Source organism: Octopus bimaculoides, chromosome 4, assembly GCF_001194135.2.
Source record: "Octopus bimaculoides isolate UCB-OBI-ISO-001 chromosome 4, ASM119413v2, whole genome shotgun sequence".
NCBI classification, from domain to species: Eukaryota; Metazoa; Mollusca; class Cephalopoda; order Octopoda; family Octopodidae; genus Octopus; species Octopus bimaculoides.
Genome location: NC_068984.1, coordinates 100,053,208 through 100,065,707, shown reverse-complemented (window position 1 = coordinate 100,065,707; position 12,500 = coordinate 100,053,208). Strand labels below are relative to the sequence as shown.

General features: G+C 35.2%; 1 protein-coding gene across 1 annotated transcript in view; it reads right to left on the bottom strand.

Moving 5' to 3' along the window:
• The window catches only part of LOC106867327 (rap guanine nucleotide exchange factor 4), a 139,472-nt gene extending 131,375 nt beyond the window's left edge, over positions 1–8,097 (bottom strand). Inside the window, exon 1 of the mRNA XM_014912167.2 lies at positions 8,002–8,097. The gene's annotated coding sequence lies outside the window, so the exon portion shown is untranslated. The remainder of the gene's footprint in view (positions 1–8,001) is intronic.
• Between the last annotated feature and the right edge of the window lie 4,403 nt (positions 8,098–12,500).

Below are 12,500 nucleotides of genomic sequence, written 5' to 3'. Positions count from 1 at the left end.
CATTTTCACTATTCTTGCATGTCCGTAAATGTCTTTTGTTTTTCGCTTCTAAACTGATTTGCTATTAATACTCTCTTACATGTCTATCTCTCTCTCTATTACAAAAGGCAATATATGTATTATATATATATACATATGAATAACTGAGTTTCAGATTGGCTTCGAGCCAAGAAGAGTATGACTGATACCCTCTTCATAGCTATACATAAAAGTATATATATAAGTAAACCATATATAAAAGTAAGCTATATATAAAAGTAAGCCACCATACCTAGCATTAATTAACCTTGATAAAACCTTTTCTGGCACACACACACACACACACACACACACACACACTTTCGCTCTCTCTCTTCTCTCACATTATTATCTCTCCCATAATCTTGTTCTACTTTCTCTTCTTTCACACCCTGACTTTCCTCCTGCCATCACTTTGTTCTGTGTTCATCCATTTGCACACTGATTTGAATAAACGGAAACAAAAAGGAGTAGAAAGGACCCTTCAGTCTTGCAGAAGACAAAGCAACCACACTAGTGCTAATACCACAACAAAATACACCTCATGCAATGAACAGATGCAGACAATGAGGGTTCAGAGGAACTTTTACATGACAAACTCTTCAGTGCTGGTTCCAAGATTAAATGCACCTAATACATATTGCAAAGTGATTGGCATTTGGAGGGGCATTCAACCCCAGGAAGCATGCTAAAATGGAATTTAGAATGCGTTGTGGTTTCCATCTCAAATAAAAAGCTCTGGTAATCAATCCAATCTTTGCCAGCATACAAAGGAACATGGTTATATACCTTTTATATTTTACTTGTTTCCCTCATTCTATCAGTTTCTTTTGCCAAACTGTTAAGTTACAGGGCATAAACACACCAACATTGGTGGGAGACAAACACAGAAACAAAGACACACAAACATAGATGTACATACATATTATATATATATATATATATATATATATATATATTTATTTATATCACAGGCATAGCTGTATGGTTAAAAAGTTTGTTTCTCAAACATTTTTTTTTCTGGATCAATCCCACTAGGCTCTACCTTGGGCAAGTGTCTTCTCTGTTTATGTCATCTGGTTGTGACATCCCATGATAATTGTAAATGACTGTCATTGTCATATAAGCAATGTCATTCATTTCCAATATTCTGTGAAACATGTCTGGCCATGAAGAAATATTACCTTGCCTGGAAACAGGTGAGGTTTGGCAACAGGAAACACATCCTGGCATAGAAAATCTGCTTCAATAAACTTCATCTAGCCTGTGCAAGCATTGAAAAAGTGGATGATAAAGCAATAATAATGCTGATGATGTGCCTGCACACATTTGTGTGTATGCATGCGCACACATGTGCATATGTGTGTATGAGTGTGTGCGTTTATCTCCTTGCTTTGATACCCTGTTCTAATTGTAAACAACTGTTATTGTTTATTTGCCATCTTTCATGAAAAATGTTCAGCCATTAATGCTATTTTATGTTTGAAGGACAAGTTAAAATATTACTTTGCTTCAGAATACATGAGGTTTAGCAACAGGAAGAGCATCCAGCAATAGTAAATCTGTCTCAATGAATTTTGTTCGACCCAGGCATGAATGGAAAAATAGATATTATTATTATTATTATTATTATTATTATTATTATTATTATTATTATTATTAGCAAAAATAGAAGAGTGCCATTGTTATCAAGTGAATATTTCTACATCTCGTGTGTCTTCCACAAGTTCAAAAATTAAATTTGGTTAATATATATAGGACTGAGGTAATTCCTCCAGAAGATATAGAAGCAAAAATAGAAGAGTGACATTGCTATCAAGAAGAGTGCCAGTGTTATCGTTCACTTGATAACAATGGCACTCTTCTACTTTTGCTTCTATATCTTCTGGAGGAGTTACCTCAGTCCTATATATTATTATTATTATTATTATTATTATTATTATTATTACTTTTATTATGATGATGATGATATCAAATAATGGTTTAATTAACCCTGATGGCTAAAACAAATGAAAGAACCGAAGAACTAGTAAGAGGAAAGAGAAGGGAGAGCAAAGTACATAGTCATTTTTAAGGACGCCAAGACTAATGGAAAGCTATGTGGAGGTCATTTTCAAACTAGGGACTTGGTCCAAGTCGTTTCAACAGAGTGGATTCTGCCAAAGACAACCGGAACCAAGTGGTTTTAAAGTGGGTAACAAGTTGGGCCTACCATCCAAGAACAAGAATGGTCCCTCCACTTGGCTTCCACACACCCAAATTTCAGTTACAGGCTTTGATCAATCAGATACCATTGTAGAAGTCACTTGCTCAAGGTTATGTACAATGAGACTGACTCCCAAGCCAAGCAGACACAAAGCAAACCAACCAAACCTGCACACAGATATTGACATATTTTGCAATGTACCCCTTCCAGTTCAAATAATTATAACAAATATTCTAATACTAATACATTCATATATTAACATAGAATTTGTAATGTGATCTTTTATCATAAAAGATTTGCAAGGTAATAACTAAATACAAAACAATAAACATTCAAACATTTTATCATAACATACTGACACATAAATATAACAAGAAAATAATGTGCTTGCACAACCAGCTAGAAGTATCAGCTAAACCATATCCTATCATCTTGAGAAATAAGGACACAATGAATAATGTGGTCTTTGATACACAAAATAACAGGATGACCATACTGGAGCATTTTTAATCACAAGACAATATTTAACCCTTTAGCATTTAAACTGGTCATATCGGACTCAAATATTCTACTTGTTTTATGTTCAAGCCATCCAGATCTGGTCTCTCACATCTACCCAACAATGCCATTCTAAAAATAAATAATCACATCATCATAATCCTGAAGCTTTGAGATAATGCATGGTAATACAAAGCAAGGCTACCACCCCTGGTGAAGAGGATTGGCCTGCAAGAGTCCTGAGCTGATGCCATGTAAAAGTGCTTGGCACACTGTAAAGTGGTTGGCATTAGAAAGGGCATCCAGCTGTGGAAACCAAGCTAAATCACACTGGAACTTGGTGTAGCTTTGCAGCTTGCCAGCCCTGGTCAAACCATCCAATCCATGCCAGCATGAAAAATGGATGTTAAAGGATGACGATGATGATGATGATGAATGTGAAAAAATGAGCATTGCAGTTGACAGAGTAACCTGAATGCTAAAAGGTTAAAGGTTTATTCTAGAAGAAAGGACTGCATTCTTGGTCTTCACTGGTGCCCAAAACCAGTGATATGAACACAGTTGGTGTTCGTCACTGTAAGTAGATGGTTGTAGAAAAAACAGGGAGGGGTGGTGGTGCTGAGAGTGAATTCCAGAGGTATGACATTTTGGGAAAGGCAGAACTAAAGGTCTGAGCAATGGAAACCAAATAGGTGAGAAAAGGGGTAGAGAAGAATGTGTAGGGAGTGGCTGAGATTAGGTGGTACAATATTATAATGGAAGCAGATGAAGCAACAGCAGTAACACTATGTGCATTGAAATCCCATTAAATTATAATAAATTTACATATTTGATGTACAAAAAGCCATTCTTAAGATGATAATTTTTCAGCCTATTAATTTCATCTTTAGAGAAATGTTTTCAATATTTATATAAATATTGGGAAAATGGCTTGCCTGTTAAGATGAGGTTAACAGTGAGAAAGATATTTAATTTCATTAACAATATCTAACCCCAGACATTTAGTTATTCAAAGTCTCTTATAGAAATATATTCACAAATAAACACAACCTTTGTAATGTGGCCACTGTTAATTATAATAAATTTACCTAAAAACTTCCTTTATGTATGTTTTATAAAAAAATAATATTTCATATCAAATTTTGTGAACAATAACACCATTGCTAATAGAATGTCAACAGACCAATCATGGGGGTCATTGCATTTATAATGGTGAAAGTAAAAAACTCAAAGTATTATGTTTGAAAGCATCTGTTTGTGATTCTTTTTCATTTTTCTTTGTTAGTGTTTACATATTTCAGGCATGGCTGTGTGGTAAGAAGTTTGCTTCCTGACCACATAACTCCAGTTTCTGGGTTCAATTCCACAGAGTTGTACTTTGGGCAAGTGTTTTCTGGTATAACATCAGGTGAATAATACAAAACAAGCAACAGAAGCAATTTTATGTATAAAAATAATTTCTAAACAAATACAGTATAATAAGTATACATCATCATCATCATTTAATGTTCATTTTCCATGCTGGCATGCATTAGATGATTTAACTGGAACTGGTAAGCCAGAAAGCTGCACCAGGCTCCAGTCTGTCTTGGCTTGTTTTTTATGACTGGATATTCTTCCTAACACCAATCACTCTACAGAGTGTACTGGGTGTCTTTTACATGTCACTGGCATGGGTCCTTTTATATGTCACCGGCACTGGCCATGATTTCACTTAGTTTGACATGTCAAACATTTAAAGAGCAAAAGCTTAAGGAATAAATAAGAATTATATTATCAGAGTCAGGTATGTTCTTTCTACAAAAGATGTTGATTACTGAGTAAAAGATATTGGTGAAATGAGTATTACAGGAAGGAGGAATGACAGTGTCTTCTATCTTATAATTCATCATCAAAATCTACTTATGGGTGAAGAATTTATCGAAGGTGTTTAATGTTTATAGTGTGTCATCTATTCGTACAGCTCAGTGTAGGGACTGAGTTCACCTCTTGTAAATTTTATGTTATGTTCATGATTAGGTTCATTATAAACAAAATGTTGTAGACCTTCCTGTTTAAGACCTAACCCTTCAACAATATTCTCTGTAGTCAGTTTAAGTGGAGTTGACAGAATTTCTCTATTCTCAGTTTTTTTTTTTTTTTCTAGTAGCATCAACTCCTTGTTGGATAAACTTTCTCTGTGGGATTCTAACAATTCAACCAAATCATACTTTATGACTTTTTCAAAACCTATATCCTTTACAAGTGCTATAATATCTTTCTTAATTTGATATCGGCTCTCTACTTGTGGAAAATTTGTAAAGTCTTGGATACAAACTGGCCATATATTTTGCCAAATATTGTTCAAAATTGAAGGTTTCACTTCATCCTATCACTCAGCTCCATTATCTACAGCATCTCTTATTGATCAAAAACTATTCACAACAAATATGTAGTTAAAAAAAATAGCACCAGTAAAGTAGTTCCATAAGAGCAAAATATTGTTGCCTTTTCATATGGATGTAAGAATGAAAAGAAGATAAAAGGGTAAAAGAATGATGTCGGAGGAAATACTGTATGATAATAGTTAGTTTAAGGGTTGCTAGACTCATGGTTGCTTCACCCATTTCACCTCTAATCTGAGCCATAAACCTCCACACACTACGCACACACCCTGTGGTGCTGCCATACAACACATGTAGCTACAGACATTACTATCATACTGGTTGGTCTATCATTGTTGTTGCCAGCTGGTTATTCAAAAAGTTGAGTGGTTGTGATGGTGAGATTGATTGTATTAATTTTGGTGTTGGTGATAGTTGGGGTATTGTTGATGGCGGCAGTGATCATTGTTCATGAAGGAGTTTGTGGTTTGGTAATGGGCATGGTTGTATTGGTTTGGTGATGAAGCTTGTAGAACAGGTGTTAATGATAAATAGCATGTGTGTGTGTGCATTTAGATAGCTAGATACATAGAGTTATATAAATAAAAGATAGATATAAACAGATACTCATTCTGACACAAGAAAATACACACAAGTATTCTCAGTATAAAATTTCAACTTACATTCTATAACTGTTCATAGTCATGCATACACAAACACTTGTGTGCTCTGATACACACACACACACACACACACACACACACACACACACACACACACACACACACACACACACACACACACACACACACACACACACACATGCAAACACACATACGTACACACAAACATACATATATAAATATATATATACATATATATTTGAATGTATTGAAACTACAAATTTTCAAATTGTTAACTTTACTTTGATCTTCACTAAAACAACAAAAAGTGGGCTTTTGGCAAAAAAGGAAAAGCATAGTTCTTAAATTAGTAAAATTTATCGAAGTTTTCATAAAGGTGAAATTACATATCATATCCCAAAATTAGTGGTCGTACTTTAGAATTTCCATAAGCATGAAATCCAATAATCTTCCTACGTGTGTGTGTCTGTGTGTGTGTGTGTATACATGAGTGAGTGGACAAATGAAAGGAAAGAGCACTCAACATGTTTAGTAGGAGTTACATGCATCATTATAACAGTTTGATATAGCTCCATGCAACTTAATGCTTTACAGGCCTCTAACATAAATCATCTCTTTCAAGCTTTAGATTATCAAAGCAGATAATCAAAAGCTTGAAAGAGACAAGCTTCTGTTATAGGCCCATGAAACTTTAAGTCACACAGAACCAAATCAAACTGTTTATATATATATACATATATATATAAACAATTGCAGTGTGGAAGGTATTTATAAGCCATTTAAGAAACACACAAAAACCGTTAGATTCACTTCAATATTTAAATTTAATTTGCCAAAATATTTTCGTCGCTTTGAGACCGTGATCGGATCAGTGACAAAATTCTGTGCAGCACGAAATTTTTTCAGTGAACAGGTCGCGGTCTCAAAGTGACAAAAATATTTTGGCAAATTAAATTTAAATGTTGAAGTGAATCTAATGGTTTTTGTGTGTTTCTTAAATGGCTTATAAACACCTTCCACACTGCAATTGTTTTCGTTCCAGCACACAATCTCAGATCAGGTCACTTGCTATGCAAGTACATCTCCGTAATATATATATATATAAATATATATAATGGGCTTGTGCATCTACTAGATTGCATCCAGTAAAGCCTGGCTGACTGGTTAGCATAAAGTCACTCATAAACATGCACAGACTCTGGTTCATAGCTATTCTACCTCCTCTTTCTGCATTTTCTGTAGTTTCTATAATGGCTTTTGCTCATTAGAGCTGGCAGGGACCATGCCATTTCCACTCTGGCACTCCCATCTGATTTGTCTTTCCTCCTCTCACAATTCGTGTTGTATCCAACACTCCCAGGTCCTACACTAATCACTATGCTCTTCCCTCCTTCCCAGAATTTTGTTCCTCTGGAACTTCCTCTCTGCTTACATCTTTCCTGTTGCTGACTTACAAAGGTTCACGTAAAACATTAATGGTGTCAGTCTCATTAGTATAGGAAGGCTTGCAAGGATCATAAGCTCTAGAGCTATCGCAAAAAAAAAAAAAACCTCAAAAAAACTATCACTAAAGATTGATCTTCTATAGATGAAGCCATTTGCTCATGATACCACATGTCATACACTTCTCATGTCAAATTTTGTAACCACACAAAAAAATAACATATTCATGCATAAACACAGCCATTGCAATGTGACCACAATTAATTATAATATATTTTCATGAGTAATTGCTTAAGGCAACTGATTTATTATAATATATTCACATATAAACACATTTGTAACGCAACTCTGTCTGGTTTGAACAAATTTACATAAATACAGTGGAGGATTGACAGATTTTGTCTAAGTCAGCTTTGCCTTTCATCCTTCGAAAATTAATAAGATAAGTCCTAGAGTTAATATAACTGACTACATCCCTGAAGGCAGTGCCCCAGCATGGCCACAGTTCACTGACTGAAACCAGGAGATGAATATTAGAATATACACTTTCCAAATGGAAAACCTTAATTGCTTTAATGGCAATATACTCACACGTAATATAAGCCAAGAAGAGAACTGCTGCTTTATCACTCAGTCTGATAGAAATAGCAGCAATATCTCAAATCATATTCCACTGTCTTAAAAAGGGAAGGACACACTGGAAAATATAGTCCTAGATATACAATGTCTTGAAATAAGACGGAATCATCAAGGGTTCAACAACAATTTATACAATGGGATCATTTTTTAAATGAAGTTGAATAATAAAATAACAAAACCAACTCCTCACCATGTGCAATGACCCCTTCTTCAAGTAGGACCTGCCACATACCAACTGCCTGAACACGGGTTAATACTAAAGCACTGTACTGCATCAACCAGTCCACCATCTCGGTACCAACCATACATTGGCGGTATGTACGCAAATGGTACTTCCGATCTCGAATGATATGTGGTGCCTGAATCATTATCACAGTTCGAAGAATTTCCTTGGCATGAAACATACTTTCAGAGGGTTCCTGCAAGTAGAAATGACATGGTTAAAATGATTGCAACAACAATAATAATGATGATGATGACGATGATGATGATGATGACGATGATGACGATGATGATGATGATGATGATGATGATGGTCACTCCTGTTGATTTCAAGGTATGAGTGTTTGGAGGAAAGGATTTAAAAAAAGAAAAGAAGGATTTAGCAAAAGAAAAGAAGGATTAAAGATAAAAGAAGCTGCATCTATTTGCAACGGATGCATGAATGCAGTTTGAATCCAAGTATGGATTTTGCTATAAAGTCACAATGGGGACAACGATGATTTTCATTTTGCCTGTAATGTGTCTGTTCAATGGAGGATGCAACTCTTTTATTGTTCTGTTTCTTCAACTGAAATCGTTTTGATGCACCATGACACATTTTACACCACTCAGATCGACCTAAGCAATAACTTTCCCAAGATTAAATTAAGCTGTAGGGATTTCAGTGATTGTTTCAACTATCTTTATGCTTAAGACTGAGTCTTCCTTTATCACAGAATCCTCCTACCTGTTGGCCATACAAAAGAATTTTCAGAATGATAGTAGTAGTAGTAGTAATAATAATAATAATAATAATAATGATAATAATAATAATAATAATAATAATACAACTGAAATAAAATAATCCACAATCTATACAGTATATATCCACTAAAATAAACAACTCCCACAACATGTACTCTACAGGCCAGATAACCAACAGAAGGAAACAACTCACATTACATACACAACACAAACACAAATGTAACAAAAGACTGCAACCAAATCCCATAACAAAACAAACAAACACAACACAATACTGGGATGAGTTTGTACTCCCCCAACAACAAAAAAGCACACACAATGTTGTACACACCTCAACAACAGGGCGGTGTAACAGGTGATGCAGTAGAAATCCGCCCCAAATCTATCAAAGTCGACCTCAGTGGAACTTGAACTCAGAACGTAAAGGCAGATGAAATGCCACTCAGCATTTTGTCCAGCATGCTAACAATTCTGCCTGCTCACCACCTTAATAATAATAATAATAATCCTTTCTACTATAGGCACAAGGGTTGAAATTTTTGTGTGCTCAGCACTCAACTGGTACTTATTTTATCAACCCCAAAAGGATGACAAGCAAAGTTAACCTCAGCAGAATTTGAATTCAGAATATAAAGATGGACAAAAAGCTTCTAAGCATTTAGTCTAATACAAAAGTTTCACTGGTACTTTATTTTGTTGACATTGGAAGGATGATCTCAGTGGGTATTGAACTTAGAATGTAAAGAGCCAAACAAATATTGCAAGGTATACTTTCAGGTGTTCTAATGATACTGCCATTCCATTTCCATAATTATTTGTAACATAGGCCAAAAATTGGAGAGGAGGAGAACAGTGAATTAAATTGACTCCACTATTTGACTGGCACTTTATTTTATAAACCCTAAAGGATGAACAGACAAGTTAACCCCAGTAGGATTTCAACTCAGAACATAATATATAACTATATTACCACAAAAAGAAAATTCATCCAGCATTCTAGTAATTCTACTAATCCACCTACTACTACTACTACTACTACTACTACTACTCCTGATGATGATGATGATGGTGATAACCATTTCTTTTGTTGCTACAAGGGTAATGACTGGGAAGCTTTACAAAGACAAATTGAAATTGGTAGAAATTTTACATTGAACTTGGAAAACAGGCAAGGAAAAATATCTATAAGGAAATCGATCCTAATAGGGAAACTTCCACTGAGAATCATTCAGGAAACCCCACAAATTCTGGATTACTGTAACTACTAAAGATAAGTGCCCGCTATTCATTTTTCTAAAAATATTTCAAGGGATGTTAAACAATAGATTTTAGAGATATCCTAGATAGCTTAACATTTTATTAAGTTAACCATCATTTTTATCAAAAGAATGATTGATTTAACATTTAGGGCTTCAGTTTAGATGGAGGAAGTATGAGATTGTGTTATATTTATGCTTTTCTTAATTGCATTAGCAGAATAAGTTAAAAGAATTACTGTTAAATGGTAATGAAAACTTAAACACTTGCTCTTCGAACTAAACCATGTATCACTGTACTAACACATTTGGAACACATGTTAAAATGTTCTGTAATGCAAGAACCATGCCTTTTTGCTGCATCTTGCAATGTGCATTGGAAGTGCAGAGAAATATGTTCAATTAGGATTAAACAAAACTGAACTGAATGTGGAGTTGATAAGAAGAATAAGTTGAAGCTTATTGCCATCATATTACATTACAACACTTGGTTTTGTCTCCTCTTAACTCAAAGAAGGTAACTATGTATTTGCTTAACCTACCTCAAATCATAGATAACTAGCTTGGAAAAGAGAGACACATCGACTAATGTAGTTCTGGATGCACTATGCCATAGAAGCAGATAAGATGGTTATGGCTGAAATGTCTTTATCATGGGTTTTCTTGATCCAGGCTGAGCTAAAACTGAAGCAACAACAACAGCACTATCACTATCACTGAAGACCATAAGTTTTATCCATATTTGGGTGGGTAATCATTTGATACAACCCAAGTGATGCAAACCAGTGAGGAGGCTTCAATGCAATTACTCAACCTGGTAGAACTAGTAGCTACATCTTTCTCAAATTACATTCTACCATTTTAAAAAGAAATTCAGTTCAAGGGATGACAAAAATAAAAAGACATGACAAGATAGTCATGAGTGGACTGTCTTTGAACATAGATCTGCTGGATCAGAACTGACCTTTGATCAGTTCTGATCAAAGATCAGCTGATCCAGTAGTTGGATCAGAGTCAACATCTGTTCATAAGTCCACTGGATCAGACTTATACTTGACCACAGATCAGTGTGATCAGAACTGATCTTTGGTTGTCAATCTCTTTGATCAGAACTGACTACTAATCTTAGATCTGCTGGGTCAGAACTGACTTTTGATACTTGTTTTGTAGTATCAAGGTTGATATTTAGTTATTAGTTTGTCAGGACAGAACTGACGTTTGATCACCGGTCTGCTGGATCAAAACTGACCTTTGATCATTGATCTGCTGTCTCAGAACTGACAGTTCATCATATGTATGATGCATCAGAACTGACTTTTGGCCATTGGTCTGGTGGATTAGAGAGACATTTGGTCATAGGTATGTTGGTTCAGTAGTCAGCTAAATCAAAGCTGACTATGGCTCATAGTTCAGTTGGATCAAATTTGACTTTTATTCATTATAGAAACTTTTGTTTCTTATCATGAAAGTGCCAAAATACATAGAAATCAATGCAAATGAAAAGTTTCAACCATCTTCATCACACTCGCCTAACCATCAGTGTAAGAAATCAATACATGAATGAAATAGGAGACAATAAAAAATAAGCTAAAAAATATTTCATCCACCCCAGCCCCACAATCTCCTACTCCCAAAACTAACCAGCAGTCAAATCAAGTATAAAAAAAAAGATATAATAATTATTTATATGGTTGGTGTATTTTGTTTCAAAATCATTATCCATTTCATTCATCAATTGTGGTTGTTTTTACAAACTTCTCACAAAGAAAGGAATCCATTGCAGAAACAAAGATTTTCAATGAAAATCAAAGAAACAAAGAAATGGTAAGATGGAGAAATGGTGAAATGGTGAAATGGTCCACATGAGATCACATGGCTCCATTCATGGAATTATTTATAATGCATTTAACAGTGAACTTTGATTAAGTTTCAAGCAAAACTATTCATTTTCTCTGTTTTGCTCTTTCTCTCTCTGCCCTGAAACCAGCAGTTAATGCCTGGTCACTTTTTACTCTGTCTCTCCTTGTTCTTTGTTATTATATGTCCGTGATCTCAAAGTGGTTCTGGTATTCTCTATATCAGCAGAAGACAGTTTACCTCGAGTAACTGAAGGGAACTGAGGTGTATGTGGTATAGTGGATGAGCAAAGTAGATTTAGAAGAGAAACAGTGAGAGAGAGAAAGAGAGGGTGGCAGAGAGAAAGATACAGGTGGGAGAGCCTGCATCATTTGCTACTTTCAAGAAAGCAAGAGGAGGAGGGGGAGAGGGGAGGGAAAGTCAGAGACAGTCAGACAGAGTGATGAGGGAGAGAGAGGGGGGATAGAAAGAATTGATGAGGGAATAGAGAAAATAAGAAAAGAGAGACAAACAGAATGACAGAGAACAGTAGAGAAGAAGGAAGAGCAGGTAACACTTACAACCTTTGAGAGAGAGAGAGAGAGAGAGAGAGAGAGAGAGAGAGAGAGAG